Here is a 22,596-nt window from a genome sequence, read left to right as displayed (position 1 = left end):
CCCTTGACTTTCCTGCTTTCCAGTCTCTGATTTCTTTCTCCCTGGTTATGAGATAAGCAGCTGAGGAAAGATAGATATTACCTTTTCTTTGATTATAAATTGTACTTTCCCCACCCTTCATTTCCATTTATACAATACTACCTATCCTTCAAGTTCATTCTCAGCTAGCAGCAAAAAGTAGCTAGCAGTTATTGAGTAGTTACCATGTGCCAGGAGCTATCTTTAGTTTTTGACATGGAATAACTCATTTGATGACTATAAACATGCTATACAATAGGAACTACAATTATCTTCATTTTATAGACAAGGGAACAGAAACAGAGATGCCATCTCCAATTCTACAGGAAACCTCTCCTGATCACTGCTATGTGATGTGATTGCTTCCGTCACTGAGCCTCAATGGCACATGCTCTTTCCCTCATGTCATTTAGCTTATATGTTCTTTTAGAATAGTTCTGGGTATACTTGTCTGACTCATACTGCTGGTCTATGCACTCCATAAAAGGGGAAACCATGTCCTCATATTTTTTTTTATTCATCAACTGCTTCTTGCTGAGCATAAGCACATAAGAACTGTATCCTGCAAGATTGATTTCTTGGCACTGGAAGCCCTAGGTTGGTAAGAAAGTTTCCAGGACTCAGACCTTGATGCAAAGGAGTACAAAAGTAATTCCAAATAAGTTTTTTGGATGTGATTTCTGGAGGATGGGGGTTTTGGCATGCATTGGCCCAGTACAAGGGCTCTTAAGAAAAGACCCAGCCAGCAGCTCAAGTGCTGTAAACTCCCAGAGACCAGAGATCAGGCCTTTGCCATTATTCCTCTTTGATGATGGGGGAGGTTTGGAATGGTTTTTAGAAATTCAGTGGACATGGAACTCATTCAGGAGAATTGGGCTCCTCCCATCTGCTGGGCACTAGGCTTGAGGTATAGATACGTCTTCATATTATTTTATTTTGTCCCTCCAGTCTAAGTAGGCCAGGAATAATCTGAGTTCTATTCATCTTTTCAGATCAGTTTTCCTCTCTAGGAAGTTTCTTCTTTCCTCATCTCATCTTCTGATCTTATCCGACACTAGTATGTGTGCCATTCACAGGGCATGAAGTGCAGATGACCCTGTGTGACATTTCACTTTCCATGGGTGTGTACCCATGGAAATACATTAAAAGGGAAAACCATGTCCATACATTTTATCTCTTGAACACTGCTAAAAAGTCCCAAAGACCAGAGATGGAACCTTATACATCCTTCAAGTTCCATGTTTGGGTGCATAGCCTAGACAGATAGCTTTGTGGTGGGTCCACTAATCATTCCCCGTATGTTTATAGGCATTAGAATACGTACTATGGGATCAGATGATTGAACAGGTAATCAAGGAAGGCAGGGTTCACCACAAGCATATTGATGACAAAGAGAATTTCATGAAAGGCTTTTGGAGAGTCTAATATTATATATTAATGGACGCTATGAAAATCGTCCATAAATTATAGAAAGAGGCTTTAGAAATGTTAATTAACTCACTCAAGTTGCCCAACTAAAAAATTGCAGAGCCAAGGTTTGAACTCGGGTCTTTTGAAACTGTCTTTGCTTTTCATACTTACTATACTTACATCTTAAAGGACTGTGGAACTAACAACCATTCCTAAACTCACTGACAGGGGTAGTTAAGTTGAACATTTCCAGAGCTCTGTATTCTAGTCTTTTTTTTTCTTTCTTTTTCTTTTTCTTTTTTTTTTTTTTTTTGAGACAGAGTCTTGCTCTGTCGTCCAGGCTGGAGTGCAGTGGCGCGATCTCGGCTCACTGCAAGCTCCGCCTCCCGGGTTCACGCCATTCTCCTGCCTCAGCCTCCTGAGCAGCTGGGACTACAGGGGCCACCACCACGCCCGGCTATTTTTTTTTTTTTTTGTATTTTTGGTAGAGATGGGGTTTCACCGTGTTAGCCAGGATGGTCTCGATCTCCTGACCTCTTGATCTGCCTGCCTCAGCCTCCCAAAGTGCTGGGATTACAGGCATGAGCCACCACGCCCGGCCCTGTCTGCTATTCTTAACAGCTCTTTCCACAGAATTTATTTGAGTCAAGTTTCCATTTTCCTCAGTCACTGGCTTTATCAATGTGCAAAGCCATTTAAAATTAATTAAATTGATTCTTATCTGCAAACTGGTGCTGGATAATGCTTTTGTAGTTGCCAAAGGAGCTTTCCCAAAGGCACGTTAATGATATATTAGTTTTCCACTGTCTTTTTGTTTTTGTTGGTTCAATATTCTAGGCCTTCCACTCCCCAGAATAATAAGTGTGGCTGTTATTATTACACGCAAGGTAGCAAAATATTCCATCCTCCCAGAGAGATAGAATCCCCATTAGGCTACGGTAACAACGGTCCAGGCTTTGCCCTTTGTCTGAGAGCTTCTCTCAGATAATGACGGGAACTTGTTATTGGATGTGCTGAAGTCATTGTCAGACATTATGGCTATTGAGACACTATCTTCCATATTGGCTGATGGGAGCCTGGGTTATTGCCATTATGCTAAATGAAAAGGAAATGACAAATCCCGAAAAGTCCATGAACACAATTTTATTTTGTTCCAAAGTGCCTTTGTATCATTATGTGAAATAATGAACCCTATTGTATGCCTTAGCTTAAAACCTTTCTTTGTTGTAAGCATCCTCAGGGGCATTACAGAGCTGTTTCGGTGTTCCTGGTCCATGCGTCACCTTGTTTAATTTTTTCATCTGTAAAATGACACTGGGGCCTTTATGACATGGGGGTAAAAAATATGATGAGAAGAGATATCAAAGCATGGTGACTTGAAGACTTTCCTATTCATACCCAAAATACTAGCAAGCCCCAACTTTAAAAGCATTCCTTTGAGGCGTTCTGGAAACACAAACAGTGCAGCAGAGTGCAGCTGGAGATGTACTATATTAGCACAGAGAAGTCATACCTGACTCACGTTACCTAGCAAAGGAGTGGAGAAAGAAAGAGAACTTGGGCTTCCCCCCTAGTTAACAGCTACTTCTTTATCATCATGGAGTTAAGCTCATTAAATGAGGGAGCTGTAGAATCCCACTCCAATGTGCTTCCTTATTCTACTAAATCACTGTTGGACTTTCTTGAACCCAACAGTGAAGTGAGCTTTTGCAGAAAAAAGCAGAGGTGGCTTGATGAATTCCTGTCTGAATTCAGAGAGAAGTCCTTCTGGAAGGGTCAGGAGCTGAGCCTAGAAACAGGCAGGCAGCTTCATCCCCACCATCAACACTTCACTTTAGACAGTTGGCAGTTGGCTTGGAATGACCCCCTGACTTTTTTTGTTGGCCTGGCCATGGGGCTGGTGTTCAGTGTAGCCTGGGTATTGGCATATAAAGTATTATTAATTCTAATTCTTCTGTCAGCAATCTGTGAGACTTCCTCAATCTATCCCCTATTGGACTAGGAAATATCCAAGGCCTCTTCCATCACTAAAATGTTGTGATATTTTGACAAGACTATTTTGTGACAGCATGAACGAACTGATCTTCAACATTTTATAACATCTCCTTATTGGTGAACACCATTAAGTTTCCCATCTGCAACATAAAAAATATCAGAGGAAATTCATAAGTTCCTACCCTTCAGTCCTCTCTCCCTCCCTTCTTAGCATCCTCTCCTCTTCCTTGTTTTGTTTTACAAATACTCTTTAGTTTTGATATACCTTTTTTTAGCTAACACAAACTATAAAATGTAACTTTCTCAAACTTTATTTTTGTTTCTCCTCACTCTTTCTTTCTACTTCACAGAGCACTTGGAACCAGCTGTAAAGGGAGACCCTATAATATCTTTCCATCAAATTCGAAACCCATCTGCATTTGTTCCATCATTCCCACAGCATTCCTGTTACAACAGAAGTGTTTCTTCTACTTCCTAAGATCAATACCTGCACCGCTGTTCTGTAGCCCAAACCCTGACATTTCGGGAAAATCCACCCTTAGATTGTCTCCTATATATTCAGCTTTTCCTTCTTTAGTTGAACATTTCAACATATCCTTGCTTTTCCCGTTGTAACACAAAACAATAGTCCTTAAGACAACCTTTCCCATGAGCCCACTTTGCCAGTCTGTGAGCACACAATCTCTCTTTTCTCATTCACAGACACTTCCTATAAATAATTACCTACACTCATTGCTCCCATTTTCTTATTCTCACCCTGCCTGCCATGCCAATCTGCCTTCCACTCCCACCACTAACCTGAGCCTTCTTTTGCTAAGTTACCATGGACATCTGTACTCTTTGGAGGATAGGTGCCATTGGGAAGTTACTTTTACTAAATCCACATATTGACTTGGATTTTTATGCACCAATTTCTGCCTTTCTTTTACAGTGGAAGAGGTGATCTTGATTCTATTTAAGACCTCCTCACTCAAGCCCTGGGTTCCATCACCTCTTTGAATGTATAACTCTTGGAATTATCTCCTCTTCACTGGACCATTTCCATTTGCATAACCTTCATGCATTAAAAATGAGCCCTCTTAAGCCTGGAAAATCTTAACCTTTTATATATCAAAACTACTCCAAAGAGTTCTCTATGCTCACTCTTCCCATTTTCTTTCTCCCTAGTATACTCTCAATTCTCTTCATTCATGCTTTTTATTCCTACCATTTCATTAAAATTGTACTTTTCAAGGTCATGAATGACCTGCGTCTTGCCAAAGCTAAAGCCAAGTGTGAATGCTACACTGTTCTCATTTTCCTCTAACTTAGCAGCAGTAGAGTGAACTGAACACTTGCTCTTTCTCCAGGCTTCTGTGATGACATATTTTCCTGGTTTTTCTTTACATCATTGGCCTTCCTTCTTGTCCTTTACTACTACCTCTTTATCTGACTCTTTCTCTCTGCATTAATTCTACTCTCATCCAGTCTCATGAAAATAAACAATATCAATAAGATAAAAACAGTCAAATTTATATACACAAATGTGAGCTACAAGTCATACTCAGCCACACATTTGACTTAGATGTTTAACAAGATATCTTAAACTTAATAAGCGCAAAACTTATTTCTTGATCCACTCTCTCCCTCTTCTTCTGGTTATCCTCTGTCTTCCTCAAAACAAATGATCCCATCATCTACTCAGTTGCTCCACCCTTATATCTATGAGTTATCCTTGATTCTTCTCTTTCCTTCTTATCCCACTGTATTACTTTGTTTTCTGTTGTTTATAGCAGAATACCTGAAACTGGGAAATTTATAAAGAAAAGGAATTTATTTCTACAGTTATAGAGGCTGAAAAGTTCAAGGTTGAGGAGTTGCATTTGGTGAGAGCCTCCTTGCTAGTAGGGGCTCTACCGAGTACTGAGGCAGTGCAGGGTATCACATGGTGAGGGGCTGAACGTGCTCACATGCTAGCTCAAGTCTCTCTTCTTTTTCTTATAAAGCAAACAGTTCCACTGTCATGATAACCCATTAATCCATTAACCATGAATAAATAAATTTATTCATCAGAGCCCTCACAATCCAGTCACTTCTTAAAAGCCCCACCTCTCAATACTGCCAGGGTGGGGATTAAGTTTCAATATGAGTTTTGGAGGGGACCTTCAAATCATAGGACCCAAGTTCAATCCATTACTATTTAATTAGATATGTATTTCAAATTTGATAATTTCTTACCATTTCCATTGTTACAGCTTCTTTCCAAAAGCACCAAAGTCCCCAACTAGACTACTATACGAGCATCCTGATGCTGTTTCTGCTTCTGCTCTTGCCCTATATTATACATTCTTCATATATCATCTGGTGATCTTTTAAAATATAATTTTTAATATTATTTTTCTGCTTAAACTATTACAAAAGTTTCACTTTGCAGTGTAAATAAAATGTAAATTCCTTAATTTTACCTCTCACAGTTTATTTGCATTTTATTCACAGGAACAGGTGATCTTTGTCTGCCCTTGGGTGCAAACTCCACAAATCCCATGGTTTTCTCCTGACTTGTGGCGGAAGTCACTGCAGTCACGCTCAGTCTTCATTCAGACATTGGATTGCCCAGGCCTATGTAATTATGAAAATTTAACATGACTTGATGATCACTCTTCTCCCTTCTCCTACCTAGGACTTGCTTCAAGTCTGCAACCTGCATCAAGGAAGTGGCATTTGGTTCTTCTCAATTTCTCTACTTCATGCTTCCTTTCTCTCCTCCCTCCAATCTTAGGCAGCTTCTGACCCTTCTTCAGGGTGGTATTAGGGAGGGAGGGAGGAATGGTAAGGCAAAAGGAAAGCCTCTGAGATTGTCGGTTTCAAGATGTTTCTGTATCAGAAGATAAAGATTTTACAGGAAATTGTCATGGAGTGTTTGCAGGCCCCTTTACTGAGCACCTCTTTCCAGGTGATTCTTTGTCTTAGCAGGTGCATCTCTCTTGCAGGAGGTCATATGTGCCTTCCTCAGCCTTCGGGAATGTCAACATCCCTTCTTACTTCTTGCTGCTGGAGCCTCTTCACCCCTCTGGTAGCCTTGTTGGGTAGAACCTAAGATGGCTCCACTCAGCTCTTTCTGTCCCATGTGGCCCACATTTAGTCCATGAGAAACATTTATGTCCTCTAGGAAGGAAAGCAGGTTGTCCATGGCACAACTATGCTCTGCTGGAAGCAATGTCCAATCAAGACAAGACTGACTGTTTTGTGTTCTTAATATATCTCAAATCCACTTGCTTCTCTTTCTTCTCACCAGCCAAGGCATGAGAATCTCCTGTGTACCTCTGTAAACAAAGTGTTCTTATAGGTCACCTCACAGCTACTGTTACCTGCCCCTTCAATTAATTTTCCTTTCTGCAGCCGCAGTTCTGGGGGGTGTCAGAGAAGGTAAGGTTGGCAGACTGGGGTGCTGGGCTGAGTGACAAGAGGCCCAAACATGCTGTGTGAGTGGTGGGCCCCTTGGAGGAGGTTGCTGCAGGCTCCTTCCTCCCAGAGCAGTCAGATACCTTTACTCTCTTCCTGAGTGCTTGTTTGGCAAAGGGGTTTTAATTAGTACAAAGAGCCAGCAGGACCTCCTTACCCCCAGGCAGAGGTTCTGTTCCAGAATGGTGAAAGACCCAGCAAGTGTTCCCAGAAAATGCTAGACCTATGAAGGAACTGCCAAGTGTTAGGACTGAAAGGCACTTACTAGTTTATCTAATCCAAGCAAAATAAAAACAGATCATATCACTCTGGTTTGCATGAAAACAATAGGACCTTTTAAAAGGTATTTTTTAAATTAAAGTTTCTTACTTGGTCCGGCTTATGCGTTGGTACATGTGTTCTTGTTTTGCAGATGCTACTTGTGAGCCACATTGCAGAGCAGCAGTGCTCACATTGAAGTCTGTATCAGAATCATGTGCAGAACTTGTTAAAATGATTCCTGAGTATACCACTAGAAACTCTGCTTTTGAGAATCCAGAGTGGGTTGAGGAATCTGCACTTTCTCCTATTTTTAGACAAATTATTGTTACTATTTCTAACTGTGGTAAAATACACGTAACATAAAGTTTACTATTTACTATTTTAACCATTGTTAAGCATTCAGTTCAGTGGTACCCTGCATTGTTGTGTACCCATCACCACCATCCAGCTCTAGAATCTTTCCATGCTGTATAATTGCTTCCCTGTACTGATTAGACACTAATCCCCAATTCTCCACCCCAACTAGCCACTGACAACCACCATTCTATTTTCTACTTCTACAAGTATGACAACTCTAGGTACCTCACACAAGTGGAGTCATGCAGTATTCGTCTTTTTGTGTCCTCCTTCACTGTCCTCAAGGTTCATCCATGTTGTAGATGTGTCAGAATTTGCTTATTTTTAAAGGCTGAATAATATCCTATTGTATGAGCATACCTAATTTTGTTTATTCATTCATCCATCAGTGGACATCTGGGTTGCTCCCAACCTTTGGCTCCTATGAATAATGCTGCTACGAACATGAATGTATAAATGTCTCTTTGAGACCCTGCTTCCACTTCTTTCTGGAATATGCATTTTTTAAAAGCTTCCAGGTGACTCTAGTAAAGGTGATCATCAGCCTACACTTAGAGAATATGGGTGTGGTGAGAAGCAAAGTGTGGATGCAAATTCTGGCCTCTTGACCTACCATTATGTGTGCCCAGGCAGTGAACTAACTAGGCATTCTTCAAAAGAACCTGTTTGAACCAGAGCATTTAATGTCACTTCTCAAAATGAAGATGCCAGAACACAAATAGTAATCAGGGGCTAAGCTTTCAAAGGTAATATTTGTCAAAGACTTGTGAAAAATATAGTACTTTCAGAATCAATGTTGTCTTCCCAACCAGACAACAACAAAGATATTATTTTCAAACAAAGATGTTCTTAGCCTGCGCCAGACACAGGTAGGCATTTTCCCATATATTCTCTCATTTGTCCTCACAACAGCCCTGTAGGGAGAGCATTTATTATTAATTCTCCCATTTTCCAGTGTGGAAATTGGAACTTGAAGGGGGTATACGACTAGTATAATGTCATACAATTGGCCTTGATGAGACTCTTGATTCAGAGCATTCTCCACTATATCAGAACATAAATGGAGTTGGAAACAATGCACCTTTAACCTAACTACTCAGGAATTTGTAGCTGGAGGAACTACATGGACTTGGTATTTGGTGGGAGCTCCTGCTAATGAAGGCAGGGGCAGCACTGGGCAGACCTGCTGGAGGCAGAGATGGGGACTGCTGGGATGGCTACATGCACAGGCAGGAAGATGATGGGACTGCCTGCAGCAGGAGCAGACAGGCAGCAGCTGGATTTACCCAAGGGAGAGGGAGTGAAGGTTTTCTGGGTGAACAGGATCTGGCCCCTGATCTGGCCACTGGGGCTTGGCCAGCACAGCTGGTAGAGGAGCTGGAACATGGATGCCAGCTGCAGCTGCTCACTGCATTTGTCCCTATTCTGTCCTGCTCTCCAGCCCCTCATTTCTTGAGATCTGTCCTTTTGTCCTTCCTTTATATAGAGGATGGAGGATGCTCTGCTCACCAGATCTGGCCTGGAGAGGCCCTATTCTTGGCCTCAGTTTCGGACTGGGGGCAACCACAGAACAGCAGACTGAACTGGATCCTCCCACTTCAACAAATACATCCCTTCTGCCCCAGCCAATGCCTCCTTTGACCTAGGATGCCAAACCATGAAGATCTCCAACCTTCCCTGGGTTATGAAAAGATTTAGAAAGTAAACAGCGTCCATGGGCTGAACATTTCAGGAGGGTCTTGGCTGCTGTCCCCTACACCTAAGCTACACTGGTTATTTGACACACAAGGAGGAGCTGCACTGTCTCAGCTAGAAACTTCTCTTCCTCCTTCCCACAGACCCCGTGACCGGGATGAGACAGGGCAGCTTCTAGATAGATAGACCCTGGTGTGGAAATTTTTCCACCTGTCTAACAGTACTTGCCATCAACCTGGGTGCTTCCCAAGGATGACAGATTTAAGGAGGGCATCTCCTCTTATTAGTCATCTTGGGACAGTGTGCTAAGAAATTAGCCTATATTTTTGGAAATTATATTTTTAAAAACTGAAGAATTGCAATTTATATACTTACTAAGATTTGTCCTACACACCAAATTTAGAGGTTTCGCTGTTATAAGGAGCCCACTTCCCTAAATAAAATTCCACTCAGAGCTTCAAAGCTAAGGCCCTTTCTTCCTGAGGTTCCTCTCTCCTAAGGGTTGCTCTGACACCTGTGGCCCCTCCAGGTGCCCTCTAGGATACCAAGCAACCAGTGTAGACACCAGGTACTCCTCTTGATTCTCTCCAGCCCATTGAGATGGACTAGGACTCTTAAAAGACCACACTGCACCAAATAGCCCAAAGACAGACACAAATAACAAGATGCATAAAGTGGAATAAATCACATGATATAGGGCCCAAGACCTGCCTGAATCTGGCTGGCAGATGCAGTTCCTGAACCTGCACCTTCTATCTTGTCCTACCACATCTCTGGGACAGTTTCAGGCTCCTGTGCAGAATGACATTGCTTTCAGCCCCGAAGGCCACCAGACGCAACCTTCTCAAATGCCTTGGCGAGCTTGTAGGCAAGGCTAAAGGAAGGTTCTATCCTTTCTGGCCTGCCCCCCTACTCCTGTCCTCACAGGCCTTTCTCACAGCTATTGTCAGACGTGGTAACTGTCTCAGTGGCTAATTCCACCTTTCACATGAGACCCCACCTCCTATATCTAGAGTGTTGCCTGGTCCCTGACATGGTGGAAAAATGTCAACTTTACAATGACCCTAAGGTTCACTGTTGCACAGGTATTTTGACCACGTGGTCTTCCTGAAACAGGGACATTTTGTCAGTTCAGACTAACCACAGACCAGGTTGTTGATTTTACCTGAAAGTATTTTCTGTCACCTTTGAAACACTAGGTGGCTAATATGGTAAACACATTACAGTGAGTGACCTACTTAGATCTGTTTAAATCGGCCTTTGCGTGGGTTTTGGTTACAATGATTCTTTTATTTTTAGCAGGAATGAGAGATGAATGCCTTCTTGCAGATCAGGGTCACATTTTGTTGCCTTCGTCAAGTAGGGCAGAACAATTAGTTCAGTTATCCAGGCAAGAGACTCTGGGCTTCTGAGATTCAGATTCTCAGCACAGAGGCAGCCTGGGCCCCTGTGCACAGCCTGAGCCCCTGAGAGGGCCTTGATAAGCTCTTGATTAAGTCTGCTCCCATTAGGTGCTGACAATTCACGCTAAACAGGAGTGTGGGTGCTGGAAAATGAAGCAAGTGCAGAGTCAGTAGTAGTCTGGATTCTATTTCTGTTTTTCTCTCCAGATAACCTTGGGGAAAATATTCACCTCTTTGAGCCCCAATTCTGCCATTTGTGTTTTGTTAAAAAAAAAAAAGGAGGGAAAAAAACATCTACTAAATCACACTGCTTTATAGGTGCAACCATTTCCTAGGAAATACTTTAAACTAGTTCATACTAAAGTGTTAGTGACTCATCAATTCACTGGCCTTCTGTTTTTAAAGGAATCAGAAGTACCCTGATCTCTCAGAGTTTCTGGGTTTGGGTGCCAGGCTTAGCATTTTATAGACATAACCTCATATAATGCTCAAAATAGCCCTATAAGGCTGTAGTTCTTATTCTTTAGTATGTATGAGAGTCACCTGGAGTGCTTGCTAATGCAGGTTGCTGGGACCCATTCGCTGAGTTTCTGATTTGGTAGGCTTTGAGCAAGCTTGAGAATTTGCATTTCTAACAAGGTCCCAAGTACTGCTGATGCTCCTGCTTGAAGACCACACTTTGAGAACTGCTGCTGTGAGGTATGTGTACATTTATCTCAGTCTTACAGAAGACTCTGGGACATGGAGAAATGAAAAAACTTGATGGAAACCACTTAGTGGTAGAACAGGGATTTGCAGCCAGGTTTAGTTGGACCCCAGAGACCTGCTATTGACCAGTGAGCTACATGGTCTCTAAAGAAGAGGCTGGAAAGGAAGGGTCAAGAGATGAAACAGATCTTGCCCGTTCATGATTCTGCCGGATCCTATGAAATCCATAACCATCCAGGAATCACTTTCCCATGTCTAGCTAGCACTATGGAATCCTTGGCTTCATTTGAATCTTTCCAGCAATGAAAAGATATCAAAGTTTGCTGGATAAACGTTATTTTTAAAAGCAAAATTGCTAAAGGTCTGAGCTGAGGACTCCTGACCTTGGATAAGGGCTTAAATTCTGACTCAGCAATTTCTTAACTGTGTGGCCTTGGACAAGTTATTAATGTTTATTGTTCTTTACTTTCTTCATCCATACAGTGGGCATATAGCATCTGTGCTAGAGTTATTATGAGGTTTAAATTACACTAAAGACAATAATATGCATAGTAAGCACATAATAAATGATGGTGGGCATAGCAGTGATAATTGTAGTAGTCACTGTCATTGTAAAGTGAGATAAGAAAGAGTTTGCAGGATTGAGTGGGAGAGCTGGCTGACCAGGCAGGTGAGGAAGGAGTGTTAAGGGGAGACAAGTGTGGTCTGAGTGGGTGGAGATTAGGTAGAGAAGGTAGGGCCAGAAAAATCTAACTAAATAAAATTTAGTAGCAGAGAGGAGCTTGGTGTTGAACATCCAGACATTCTGACACTGATTGTGAACTGAGTTCAGAACATTTGCTGAACTGTCTCTATTTGTCCTTGGTGGCTGTGATGACCAAGGAGATTGAAATGCTACTACCACTGGCTTCATGGAACCCGGTTCTAAGATACTGGGGAAGGTGACAGAGATTGGGGGGAAATACAGCACTTCTGGCCCCACTTTGTGTGAGGCAGGGTGACCCTAGGCTTTTTATTATCACAATCTCTTTCATGTGTGATGCATTCCAGAGGAATGACACATCCTGGAAAGGGGTCCCACTTTGAGTCAAATGAGAGATTGAATCCCTGCTCTGCCATTTACTAGCTGTGTTTCTTCTTGAGTTCCTTAACTTATATCTTTGAGCTATATCTTCTTCTTTTGTGAAATAGACACAGGAGTGCCCATGCTACAAGGCTGGTTGGTGTTAGGATTCAAGTAAATAAATGTCAGAAATCTGCTACAATGCCTGACATGCACTAGGCCTCCATAAATAGTCTTTTTCGTTTCCCTGTCTCATGATCTCACAGAGTCCTATGAAGAAGGTTAAGACACATAACATTACCTCCATTGTTCAGAGGAAGAACTGTTAAGTGATTTGCATAAAGGTCACATAGCTAAAAGTTGATATTTCTCAAATTCTGGCTCTGTGGCTTTCTGCGACCCTGTGGTGTGCCCTAAGGAGGAATAATAAAATGTGTTTCACTTAATTGGTACTTATTACCTGGAGTGAAGGATTCTATGCTGTGTGAGATTGAGGAAGAAGGAAACACAATGAATCAGCCATGTCTGCATGGCTAGGGACCTGCAACAGGGCAGCAGCGGCTCCTATGTAGTATACCTGTCATGCTTGTCCTAGGTGAGTACTTTCTCAGTAAGAAAGCTTCTAGGGTGGGCAAGATGATGCACCAAAGATTTATACTCAAATCCCAGGAGCCAATGAATGTGTTCCATTACACAGTAAAAGGGATGTTGCAGATATAATTAAGGTAACAGGCTTTAAGATAGGGAGACTATTCTGTATTATCCATATGGGCCCTATATAATCACATGAGCCTTTAAAAGCAAGAAGTTTTCTCATGCTGGAGTCAGAGAAATGTGGCATAAGGAAAAGATGGACAAATTGGATGCATGTCCTTGATGGCTTTGAAGATGAAAGGGGTCAGGAAAATTTTTTTATAAAGAAACAGATAGTAAATTTTTTTTGGCTTTGCAAGACATGTGGTCTCTGTTGTGAGTACACTCCTCTGTCATTGTGGAGCAAAAGCAGCCATAGAGAATGTACAAGTGAATGGACGTGCCTGTGTTCCAGTAAAATGTTATTTACAAAAGCAGGTTGGCAGGCTGGAATTGACCTGCAGGCTATAGTTTGCTGATGGTTTTCAGACATGCTGGTTAGGTAATTTATACAATGCCCCTCTGCTGGAATTTGTCTGATGCTTTTCTATTTTTTAAATTAGTTATTTATTTGTCTAATGTTTTTCTTATGATGACACTGGAGGCATAGGTTTTTGAGGGGAGGATCACAGAGGGAAAGTGCCATTTTCATCACATTATATTAAGAACACATACTATCAACATAATTTATGACTGCTGATGTTGACTTTGATCACCTATCTGAAGTAGTGTTTGTCAGATTTCTATACTATCAAGTTATTCTTTTTTCTCCCCATTCCAGACTGTACACTTTGAAAGGAAGCTGCTATGTGCAGCCCACAGTTAAGGAGTGCAAAATTTTGCTCCCTTTCCTTTAAGGTGGATTGTCCTCATAATTTATTTGGAGTTCTTCTACATAGAAGATGATCTTTTCTCTGTATTTATTAATTCATTTGATCATTTATATCAGAATGGACTAATGGATATTTATTTTATATTGTGGATTATAATCTAATACTATTTATTTTCTTATTCAAATTATTCTAGCTTTTTGACCAACTTTAAAATTTTGTAAATCTGTTAGATTTGAAATAGTATCTTGTTGGGATTTCAGTTGCCTTTTCCCTCATTAACAGAGAGGTTGAGGGTCTCTTCTCATTTTTTGTGGGCTATTTGTCTTTTGTCTCCTGTGAAATGCCTTTCCATGTCTTTTGTTCTTTTCTTTAATTGTTTTAAAATCTTTGTCTAATTAATCTGTGGAGCTATTTATACAGCCTGGATATTAACCTTTGTTAGTTATATCTTCTTCTAGTTTGAGGCTTGTCTTTTTGTTCCTTTTATAGTGTCCTTTGATGTATAGGAGTTTGTTTTTAACCTTAGACAAATTTAGTCAATCTTTCTGTTATGTTTTGTATAATTTTGCTTAAAAATTATTTTCTCCTACAAGATTATGATGGAATTCTCTGACATCTTCTAAACCTTTTACAATTAAGGAATTACTTATCTTGGATCAGATTCTGGGTGTAGTGTGAGGTAGGGATCAAATTTCTATTGTTTTTCCATATCAATAACGAAATACTTCAGCATCTATTGTTGAACTATGTCTCATTTGTTCACTGATCTGCAACTTTGTCATGAAATAAATTTATGACTTTGTATTCTATCCCAAACCAGTACTAATTTTTCTTAATTCTTGTAGCTTATTTCTTTCTTCCTTAATTTCTTTTTTAACAAGTCTTGCTATTTGGTGGGGCAAGTCATTTACTTTATTCTTCAGGAGTGTCTTTCTTATTTGTATTAGTGTCAGTTTTTCAAATTCCACACAAAATCCTGTATGGATTTTCACTGGAATTGTATTCAATCTTTGTATGTATTTGGGAAGAATTGGCAAGTTTACAATATTGAGTCTTCTTTTCCAAGAACATTGTATTTCTCTTTTAACTTTCATTTATTTTCAACAGTCTTTCAATAGAATTTTATAATATTCTCCATAAAGATCTTGCATATCTTTTAAAAAAAGATTTATTCCTATTCAAAGGATTTTCTTTGTTCTTCCTAGTATAAAAGTATTCATTTCTAGAAATTAAAATTTCTAGATATTGTTGGCATGTAGCAATATAGCGAATTCCCATACTGATTTTGTATCCAGAAAATTTGCTAAAGTCTCTAAGTAATTCAAATAATGAATATGTAGATTATCTTGCATTTTTAACATAGAAAATCCTATCACCTGTACCTAATATGTTTCATTCTTTACACTCCAATTTTTATACCCTGATTTATTTTTGTTAAATTCAGGCACTGACCAGGACCTCTATTACAGTGTTGAGTAGAAGAGTTCAGAGTTTACTCCTTGACTTACTCCTTTGACCTCCATCAGAGTTCTGAAGGGAAAGAGTTCTTTCCCTTGAAACCTCTGCTAATGAAATTTCTCCCTCTTATATAGTCTTAGGAAATGTGATATGGTGGGTGTATAAAGAAAACTGGCAGACCAGACCAGCCAGTGTGTGCTTGTGCTTCTAAAGTCATGGCAGGTCTATTTCATTTGACTTAAATATAAACTTAAATTTCAATAACTGAAAAAGATAATAATAATGCTGAAAATAGTAATTCTACTGTATGGGTACTCACCTCCTGTGAGTAAAACCCTTTCTCTGGAGTTACACCCCTTCTTTGAGATCCTCACATTTCCTACACGAAACATTGTATATTCCTCCATCACAGGACTCCTGGCAATAGCTGCTCTACAACTTAGGCACAGATCCAAAGCTCAACACTTCTGCTACTTTCTTAAAACAAATTATTGGAAGAGTACTGAATTAATAGAATGTCAGTGTTAAAGGTCTCACATAATCCCTATTTCTATGGTAGCTCAACTTCTATGGTAACAGAGGTTTATAGTTGCTGGTCGTTAAACACTACAGGAGTAAGGGTTACAGCTTGGTAGCTTGGGCTATTCGTCGCTGAGCCTGGCCCATCCTTGAGCTTGCTGCTGAAATCTGACAAATATTTACTTGCTTCCAGATCTCTCAGGCATGCTGCCCAACTTTTTCTTGGATACCATCAACTTGCTCCAAGATTAGTGCCTCTCAAAGTTATGATTGGTTCACAATGACATAAGTACAGACAGTGACAGCAAGCACTCAGACCCTTTTACAACAAACAGGCTGACATTGTCTTGACATTTTGACTATTTATTAAAAGTACCAGTTCACAATGGATTAGATTAAAAAAATACTCCTGTATTGCATACAATCCTTGACATTCAGCCTGTTGTTTTGGAGGAAGGTAAAAGGTAAGGATCATCCCAGTTCGTTTTGCTATTCCTTCTGCTTTCCTTTTCCTTGAAATCTTAGCTTCAACTGCACCTTCACAGACACCTTCTCTGCCTATCTCTTCCAAGTCATACTTAATTGTTCCTTCCTTTGTGTTCCCACATGTCTTGTAACTTCATTTGCTACTATTGCATTCCACTTTGTTTTATAGTTGTCTGGATGTCTGTCTTCACTCCACATTTAATTTAGAGCCCCCAAGGATAAGATTCATGTTTTGTTTCTACCCATTAGGGAGCCCATGTTATTGGCCTCTCCCACTTGATCACTGGATTGTATCTTTTTCATGTCTGCCTGTGCATGATACATTGTCCCTAATGAGCACATATTTGCAGATTAAGTGTATAGGTTCTATATATACATTGACTCATTCAACAACTGATTTTGAGTACTGACTCTATGCCAGGCACTGTTATAAAAGCTTGTGAGCAAGCAGTGGCCAAGACCCATTAAGTTTCTGTTTTCATGCGGCTTACAGTATATAGTAGGTATATGATAAAGTCAGTGGTTATTTGGAGAAATAACACAAGGCCCCACAAGTAGCTAATGCATCTCTCTGGCTTTATCATTTCAAAACAGCTTTCCCCTGGTTTTGGCAGGATGAATCAAAAAGGGACAGTCAGTCTGTCTTCAAAATAATCAGAGACTATACTGAAAGTGCTTTATGATAGGCTCCAGCACCAGAATCATTCATTTTAGGCACTCATTTTGTGCATCCAGTCATGATGTAAGAAATACCACCCTATAATCTTGTCATGTTGACAATGCTACTTGGGGAGGCCCTTATCATTGTGTCTCAGCCCCACTGTGGGAACTTACAGATTGTGCTGCAGAAAAGGATAATTTAAAAACCAAAATGGTGAAGGGAGAGAAACAATTGCTTACTTCTGAAAATCAGGGCCTCTGTTTGGAATGTGATCCTGTCACTGCCAAGTTTAGAGTCCAAGATGCCTAAAATAGAGCTATTATTTCAAAATGTTTCAAAGTGATGGACTAAATTTGTCCAAGCAATAGCTTCTGTAAACTAGATCAGTGGTTTCTAGACTTTATTTTTGCTTAAGAAGCAGCACGCTTAATTGGAAAAAGCTTATGGAAAAGCTAAAGTTATAAACCAGATTAATTTATTAGTTCAACAGATACTACTTGAGTACCAAATGCCAGACACAATACTAGGCACTTTTGTCAACATCGGTAAACAAAAAAATTGGTTTTCAAAGAGTTTACACCTAAGTGTGAGGACATAAGAACAACAACAACAACAAACCATGTGCCATGGAGAAGATAAAGATGGGAGGTCGGGTTAGAAATTGCCAAGTTTGATGTGGTGCAAAATGCAGGGTGGTTAGGAAAGGCCTCTTCAGTAAGTTAGCACTGGAACAGAGAGCTGGAGTAAGTGAAAGAGGGAGACTTTAGACTATCAGGAGGATGAACATTTTAAGCAAAGAAGCAAGTGCAAATATCCTGAGATAGGTGTATGTGTGCAGAGTTCCAGGAATAGAATGAGGCCAGTGGGTCCTGTGGATGGCGAGAGCAAAGGCAATTGAGACTGCAGAGGTAGGGAGGAGGATGAAGAATGGGGACAACATGATTAAGGTTTTGGCTTTTTTTTTTTAAAGAGCCCTAAGTGAGATGATATTAAGCTATTGAAGAATTTTGAGCAGAGTAGTCACAGGATTTGCCTTAAATTTTATATTTTGCCTCAGGAAGTGCATGAACTATGTATCTATAGTAACTAGAAGGAAGGCAGGGTATATAGGTACAAATGCAGGTAGTTTGAAAGATGTGATGATGGGATCTTGTGAACTATTTCTTCTGATTGCTTCTTTTTCCTCAGTGAATTAAGAAGCAGAGTAATCAGCCACGAGTGAGTATGTCAGAGGACTTGTTAGAGTTGTTCAAAGAGAGAGAAGCCAAAATAGTTTTTCAGCAGTGCGGGGATATAAAAGTGGACTTGGAAAATAGAAGGGCTGCCAGACAGCACAAAGTGTTGGTCATAAATTAGTTATTTGTGATCCTACTACCTCCTTCACCATGGCAAGGTGTCAGGAGAGAGGAGGGTGGAGGCCCAGGCTCCCCACAGTGCCAGCAGCAAAGTTGGACTGAACAAAAAAGAGGGCGGCAAGGGAGAGATTTTAACAATGATGAACCATAGTACCCAACCTGAGTGCTGGGGGGAAGGATAACCAAGCAAAGGAAAGACCAGAAGACTTTAGGTCTTTTTTGGGTCACAGCATTGTGGTGATAAATAACAGAGGAGTATTAGAGAAAGTGAGGTACAAAGACATGCAAATGGGTCAGGGAGAAACTGCCCAAAATTAAGATTGAGGGAGGGTCAGTTCCCTTCAGTGTTAATGAGGACTAATGTATGGCCACAGGAGAGAGTTAAGGAAGTTGGGGATTAGATCGCTGGAGGAGATAATGTCAAGTAACTGAAAGGCCTAAGTACAGGAAGGATCATCTATATGGATATTGAAATCATCAAGAATCAAGACAGGAGTAGTGTTGGAGGTAATGGCAGGACACCAGGAACTACCTTTTCCTAAAACTGCAAGGAAGAACTGTACAGGAGTCTATGGATGGTTGAGGAAGGGTGGTGGGTGGAATAGTCTTGCTGCAAGAGCTCCTAAGCCAGGTGGGGATGATTTAAGGAGGAAACAAGAGCAATGGCCAGTGTAGGAAACCAAAACAATTCTCATTAAACATCCAGGGTTTCCACAAAGGCCTGAAATATTTCAGACTGAAGGAGAAGCAAAATTCTGAAGCAAGGGCTTTGAAAAAGTGTTATGGACAAATGCATGCCCAACAAATTCCTTGTGCTCATTGGTTTGTTTTTATTTGTTTGTTTCTCTGGCTGTGTATGTATACTTAGTACTCCAAGAATCAAACCACTGCAGGCAGTGATGTGCAGCTCTAAGTAGTAACACCTGCTGCTCCTAAGAAGACACTCAGACATCTTCCTGTCTGCTCTCCACCAGCTGCTGTTCATCTTCTGTTTGGAGCTCTCATCTCTGGTTCTCTGTCCTAGCCTCTGTTACAAATCTTTGGACCCTTTATTCTTAGACATGTTTATATCCCTTCTCTGGTTTACTGGACTCAGCGTCTTGCTCCATTCTCAACCTAAATGCTCACTTGTTTTTATTATTCACTTTTGGCTTCATCTGTCAGCTACTAGCATGTTACTGGGGAGAAGGCAGATGGTGGAGCCCCTTGTCCTCCAAAGTAAGATCACAATGTTCCTGATATGGTTTGGCTGTGTTGCCACCGAAATCTCATCTGGAATTGTAGCTCCTATAATTCCCATATGTTGTGGGAGGGACCTGGTGGGAGATAATTGAATCATGGGGGTGGCTTCCCCCATACTATTCTCCTGGTAGTGAATAAGTCTCACAAGTTCTGATGGTTTGATAAGGGGTTTCCTTCTTCACTTGGCTCTCATTTTCTCTCTTGCCTGCCTCCATGTAAGACATGCCTTTTGCCTTCCGCCATGATTGTGCAGCCTTCCCAGCCACATGGAACTGTGAGTCCATTAAACCTCTTTTTCTTTATAAATTATCCAGTCTTGGTTATGTCTTTATCAGCAGTGTGAAAAGTAGCTAATACAGTGAATTGGTACCAGCAGTGGGGTGCTGCTGTAAAGATATCTGAAAATGTGGAAGTGACTTTGGAACTGGATAACAGGCATAGTTTGGAAGAGTCTGGAGGGCTCGGAAGAAGACAGGAAGATGTGGCAAAGTTTGGAACTTCCTAGAGACTTGTTGAATGGCTTTTACCAAAATGCTGATAGTGATATGGACAATATGGTCCAGGCTGAGGTGGTCTCACATGGAGATGAGGAACTTGTTGGGAACTAGAGTAAAGGTCACTCTTGCAATGCAAAGAGACTGGCAGCATTTTGCCTCTGCCCTAGAAATCTGTGGAACTTTGAACTTGAGAGAGATGATTTAGGGTATCTGCGTGAAGAAATTTCTAAGCAGCATATCGCTCAAGAAGAAGCAGAGCATAAAAGTTTGGAAAATTTGCAGCATAACCCTGGGATAGAAAAGAAAACCCCATTTTCTGAGAAGAAATTCAAGCCGGCTACAGAAATTTGCATAAGTAATAAGGAGCCAAACGTTAATCACCAAGGCAATGGGGAAAATGTCTCCAGGGCTTGTCAGAAACCTTATTGGCAGCCCCTCCCATTACAGGTCTGGAGGCCTAGGAGCAAGCATTGGTTTCATGGGCCAGGCCCAGGGCCCCCCTGCTGTGTGCAGCTTAGGGACTTTGTACCCTGCATCCCAGCCACTCCAGCCATGGCTAAAAGGGACCAAGGTACAGCTTGGGCTGTTGCTTTAGAGGGTGTAAACCCCAAGTCTTGGCAACTTCCATGTGGTATTGAGCCTGTGGGTGCATGGAAATCAAGAATTGAGGTTTGGGAACCTCTGCCTAGATTTCAGAGGATGTATGCAAATGCCTGGATGTCCAGGCAGAATTTTGCTGCAGGGGCAGGGCCCTCATGGAGAACCTCTGCTAGGGCAGTGTGGAAGGGAAATGTGGGGTTGGAGCCCTATACAGAGTCCCTACTGGGTCACTGCCTAATGGAGCTGTGAGAAGAGGGCCACTGTCCTCCAGACCCCAGAATGGTAGATCCACCGACAGCTTGCACTGTGCACCTGGAAAACCTGCAGATACTCAATGCCAGCTGTGAGAGCAGCCAGGAGAGGGGCTGCACCCTGCAAAGCCCAAGGCCATGGGAGCCCACTTCTTGCATCAGCGTGCTCTGCATGTGAGACATAGAGTCAAAGGAGATCATTTTGGAACTTTAAGTTTTAATGACTGCCCTATTGGATCTCAAACTTGCATGGCTCCTTTATTTTGGCCATTTTCCTATTTGGAGCGGATTTATTTGCCCAATGCCTGTACCTGTATTGTATCTGGGAAGTAACTAACTTGCTTTTGATTTTACAGGTTTATCGGTGGAAGGGACTTGCCTTGTCTAAGATGAGACTTTGGACTGTGGACTTTTGAGTTAATGCTGAAATGAGTTAAGACTTTGGGGGACTGTTAGGAAGGCATGATTGGTTTTGAAACGTGAGGACATAAAATTTGGGAGGGACCAGGGGCAGAATGATGTGGTTTGGCTGTGTCCCCACCCAAATCTCATCTTGAATTGTAGCTCCCATAATTCCCTCATGGTGTTGGAGGGAGCGGGTGGGAGATAATTGAATCATGGGGGTGGTTTCCCCCATACTATTCTCATGGTAGTGAATAACTCTTGAGATCTGATGGTTTGATAAGGGGTTTCCCCTTTCACTTGGCTCTGATGTTCTCTCTTGCCTGCCACCAGGTAAGACATGCCTTTCACCTTCCACTTTGATTGCGAGGCCTCCCAAGCCATGTGGAACTGAGTCCATTAGACCTTTTTTTCTTTATAAATTACCCAATCTTGGTAATGTCTTTATCAGCAGTGTGAAAATGGACTAATATAGTTCCAAAGAAGGGGAAGACTTTATAACTGTTGAAACCTGATATAAATATTGTATAATATAAAAGCTACATAAGTATTACATAATAAAATTACCTAAAGGTACATAAAATGAGCTATATATATTATGAAACATCATTCATGGTTTCATTTGTTTTATGATAATGTAAAAACCTCACATCCTTCATCAAGGGAGCAATATAAAACAAAGACAAAATGAATATCAGCTTGGGGTGGAAACTATTGCCATCATATCCAGATTATTTGTTTTTCCCTTCAACTAATTTCTACAGGTAGTATCTCTGGCAAGTCAGAGTAGTATCTCTGCCTCAATGACTCACCCACACCCGGATCCACACCGAGAGAGAGAAATTTGGAGAGAGCCACCTCCCTCTACCACCTCCTTTCAAATTGTTCTTTCCAAAACCCTAATCAGGCTCCAGATCTTTCAGAAAACCTTTCAGAAAATACTTTTCTTTTGCTAGAAATCCTTCTGCATGGTACAGGTTGAGTTCCCTCTTCCAAAATGCTTGGGACCAGAGTGTTTTGGATTTCAGATTTTTTTTTATTTTGGAATATTTGCATTATACCAGTTCAGCATCCTTAATCTGAAAATCCAAAATCTGAGATGCTCCAATGAGCATTTTCTTTGAGCATCATGTCTGTGCTCAAAAAGTTTCAGAGTTTGGAACATTCTGGATTTCAGACTTTTGGATTAGGGATGCTTAACCCCTACCACATGATTGAGTGTGCTTTTTTGATTAATTATCTCCTGTTTTGTTTTTGTTTTTACCTTAGTATTGTCTTAGATACAGCGTGAGCTCCTGAAAGGCAGAA

The sequence above is a fragment of the Pan troglodytes genome, chromosome 12 (assembly GCF_028858775.2).
Source record: "Pan troglodytes isolate AG18354 chromosome 12, NHGRI_mPanTro3-v2.0_pri, whole genome shotgun sequence".
Taxonomy (NCBI): domain Eukaryota; kingdom Metazoa; phylum Chordata; class Mammalia; order Primates; family Hominidae; genus Pan; species Pan troglodytes.
The sequence above is the reverse complement of the archived record's forward strand: the minus strand, read 5'-3'. Positions refer to the sequence as shown.